Raw genomic sequence first — 4,126 nt, forward strand, 5'->3', positions numbered from 1 at the left:
AGCGAGCAGCAGCCATCGTTATTCTGCACCAAACTCAAGTGTTTGTGCCGAGTTGTATTTCCTGGCCAAGCCGTGATGCGTTGCCTCCGAGCAGGGGGATGTAACACAGCTGCCTGCCTTTGGTGGGTGAGCACAGGGGAGTTCGTGCAGCAGCACGTCCTCAGGGGGGATGCAATGAAAACACCCCCAGAACGGTGCCTAGGACTGGAACTTAAGAAACCGCACCGTTCATCTGAAGAAAATTGTATAGCAGAATACAAATATCGCCCCAAGGAGAAAGGCCAGGTATCCAAGAGCTGTTTAAGTGAGGGAGAAGAGATGTGGCCCAGACTCACAGCTGCAAGCTGAAGCCAGACAAATTGAAACGAGAAAATAGGCATTAATTTTTTTCAGAATGAAGCTGATTAGCTGCTGGAACAAATCACTGAGGAAAGTGAAAGTCTCTCCATATGTTAGCGTTTTCCAATCAGGATAAGATGTCTTTCTGCAAGATGGGCTTCTGCCAAGCACATGTTACTGGGTTTGGCACAGCAGGGATGGGATGAAACGTGGTGCTTTCTGCTCTGCTCTGCTTGGAAAGGTGATCTTGTGGTTCGATCTGGTCCTTTAGAAATGACTTGCAGATTGTGTTCCTGGGGAGTGTTCCTAAATCGCTCCCGGGCAGCTGCGGTGGTGCTGCCCTGGGTCCCTGCAGGCAGCTCCTACGTGTCCCCTGGGACCACAGGCGATTCAGCAGCCTGCAGGGACAGTTCCCTATGCTGCCATGGGGTGTCTTTCCCCCTGTGTTCCCGCTTCCTTCTTCAGCTTTTCTTGCATTTCAGTTTGATCAGGGCTTCTCGAGAGGCTCTCCTGGTAGGGCTGTGCTCTGAATATCTGGGCAGGTATTTTTCAGATAGCAAATTGCTCGCTGCAGGTGTGAAATACAGTCCTGTTACTGGCGTTTGGGCTGTTCAAAAGTCAGTGTTACTTCTGTATTCTTGTGATCTGCAGGCGGTTCTGAAGAGGCCAGGATTACTTTCATTATCAGTCTGTACTACCACAACAAAGCATGAGTGCACACGAGCAAGCTTTAAGAAAGTTTGGGTATTAGTATCAGTCTAGACAAAGCACCACGGGTTCATCTGCTGTTCGCTCACTGCTCTTTGACCACAAAGAGCTGACCTAGATTTGGTCAGCCCTGCAGAAGGCTGCGTCACAAGTGGTTACTTTGCTCTTGGTCCAAACGCTGCTACGGCTATTCAAGGAGCTGCTTCACCCTGGGACTGTGCCGTGCACCGGGGGAGAACTGGGGAATGCACAGAAATACCAGTCTAGTCGTCTCTTGCTGCTCTACAGTGAGGTGGTTCTAGCTAGAGAGTCTGAAGCAGGAGAGGAGTTATTAAAGCAGGCATTCTGCTTGAACAGGACAGTCTGAGGGACTGTCAGATGAGGCCACAGGAGCTTTGTGCTTCCTCTCTGACATCAGTTGTTTTGGCCCTTTGTGTACATCAGAGGGCATGAAAGGGGGACGAAACATTCCTCTTCCACTCACTCACAACGATACGCTTTAAAAATGTGTTGTATTGTCCTGGTGCTTGGAAAGGCTCCTCCTGTGCCCAGCTGCTGCTCTGGGCACTACCCAAACCATCCTCATCTGAGTGCCAGGACGTGCTCGGGGATGCTGCCTTGTGCCCCATCCATCGCCCTCCCCTAAACAGCCCCAGGGATAAATCTTGTGGAGGTCAATAGTGATGTGAGTATCATACTTTGGTCATTTTGTTTTGTTTTTAATTCATGATTCCTTTCAAAATTCCCCGTGGAGCAGCTAGGAGCAGCAGCAGTGAAGGATGGTGGAGGAGAAGAAGAGAGCAGCAGGCACCTTCTGGTAGGTGATAGAGTGGAGACATCAGTGTCCCCGAGGCAGTGCTCGTGCTCCATCTGGAGTTGTGCCCGACCAGCGAAATTGTCCCTCTCTGCTGTGTCCTGGCACGGTTCAGGCTCCATTGGCAGGCTTGGGGAGCAACATTAATGAAAACAAGTGTTTGGCTGGTGTTACTGTAGTGACACAGACGTTAAGAAACAAACACAGAGAGCCCGGCCCCTCTTTGATTAGTAGCACAATCTGCTGTTACAAGCTGATGCTGGGGGAAAAGGGAAGGGAAGGGAGGGAAAAGGAGAACAGCTATTAAACGAAGATGAAAACACTGGGCAGAAGATCTGTGGGAGCCATTTATTTGCCAATCTGTTACTGGAGCATGCTTCAACGTGTATCTGGGGCAGCTTCTAATGTTGTGGGTTTATTCAGATTTAAAACTTGTGTTTGAGACCCTTGAGAAGGGGCTGTCCACCCAGTGAGCTGGGTAATGGCTGCTTCAGATCTGTCTTCGTGCTAATCTCAGGAGAATTTATCTTACCCCAAGCTCTGCTCATATGCAGGGTTGTTTTCCCTTTTTACCACCAATCTCACGTTTGAAATCTCCCTGTGGGAAATCAGTGTGGATGGTCCATGGTGCCAAGAGAAGGAGCAATTTCAGGTTCCTCAGTCTTCACAGAGGAGGATGCAGATAGGTTTTCATACCAAGGAGAATGCAACTTCAGAGCAAAAATTTGGTCTGGCATAGAGTATCTAGGGATTGTACAGACTGATTAACTTTTTTTTTAATTTAATTTTATTATTTTTAATTTTTCTGCTGGAAATGTTGAGGATTGCTACCTCTTGGCTTCAGACTAAGGTTTGGGACCCCTAAGGAACGAGGCCGCTGCCTGAACAACCCATCCCCGGCTTTAAACTCAGCCCGGTCTGTGCCTTCCCTGGGATTCAGCAGAGTTCACATATTGAGGCCAGCAGAAATAGCATCTCGCTTCCTGGTTCCAGAGGGGGTGTTAAGTAGGACATAGTTAAATTTGGGATTATTAGGAAGAGAAGAGGAGCAGATACTTGCTTTGTAATGCTTTCTTTGTAATGCTTTTCTTTGATAATAGATCTTCGCACAAAGAAGTGTGAAGAGAGTTGCCCTTTGAGGAGGGCTAGAGGATGAGAAGTTTGCAGCAAGGAAACTGTCTCAGATGCAGTGAATTATTGGGCAGAAGTGGATGTTTGGGAGTGCTTCGTTATTTCTCCTGCAGCTGGGGCTGGCACCCAGTCCTGCAGCATTTCAGCCCAAGGAGCACCTTGCTGATAGCGGCAGCTGGTAAAGGGCTGGGAAAATTCCTATGCTGGTATCTTAGGCTAGAGGAATTTGGAGGTTGCTGTGTGATAGTGCTGGTGGAGGGGTTCTCTTTGGTGCTGTCTCCATTTTAAGCTTTGTCATAGTTTTCCCTAAAAGAGAGACACCTAGACATCGAGTTTCACATGGCCAATAATCACACTGGAGACAGTACACTCTAGAAAACTGTTCACGGATTCCCATGTTTCTATACTGAGAACAAGCCCCGCATCGAGCTGTGTAATTAAAAAACTGCAGTGAGATGAGATACAAGATGGAGAGGAGAGGTTTTCTTGGAGACACTGGGAAATGGAAGTGCTTTCAAGGGTTTCACTGCAGAGACATCTGGAGAATTCACCAGGACTTTCTCCTTGCTTTGCTTTTCACCTTGTGAATGGTGCTGTGCATCCAGGTGGATGCTGGTACCAGTGTTAGCGCTAAACTGAGCCCGGGTGTAAAGGCACAAGGCGGGGGGCAGTCGCAGGGCTGCGGAGCTTTCAGACCGAGCTCAAATCTGTGTCCTGTCGGACTGAGCTCTGTGTCCTGGCTGGGACTTGTGCTCATGGGCAGGCTGCTTTGCTCTGGGCTGGGTGCTGATCCGCTTGTGCACAGTGATGCTACGAAGGTGGCTAAAGGCCAAGTGCTGTCATTGGAAGCCAGCTGTGAATTAATGTGCAGAGTGTGATTAATGTGCTTTTTAAACGCATTCATGTCCTGTCACACTGGCTGTGGCTCTTGTGTCACACTCAGTGTTCTCAGAACACTTATTAGCCTTATAGATCCCCTGATTATTGCTTTCTCTTTTATAATTAAGCCATGAAACTCAGCATGGTGCAGCTTATGCAGTATTAATTCATGCCTAGCATATTCTGCCTGTGCCCTAGGATAAGGCTAAACACTGGCAGCTGGGTTGCTCTCTGCACAGTTGCTATTCTGAAATT

Source organism: Cygnus atratus, chromosome 15, assembly GCF_013377495.2.
Source record: "Cygnus atratus isolate AKBS03 ecotype Queensland, Australia chromosome 15, CAtr_DNAZoo_HiC_assembly, whole genome shotgun sequence".
NCBI lineage: Eukaryota > Metazoa > Chordata > Aves > Anseriformes > Anatidae > Cygnus > Cygnus atratus.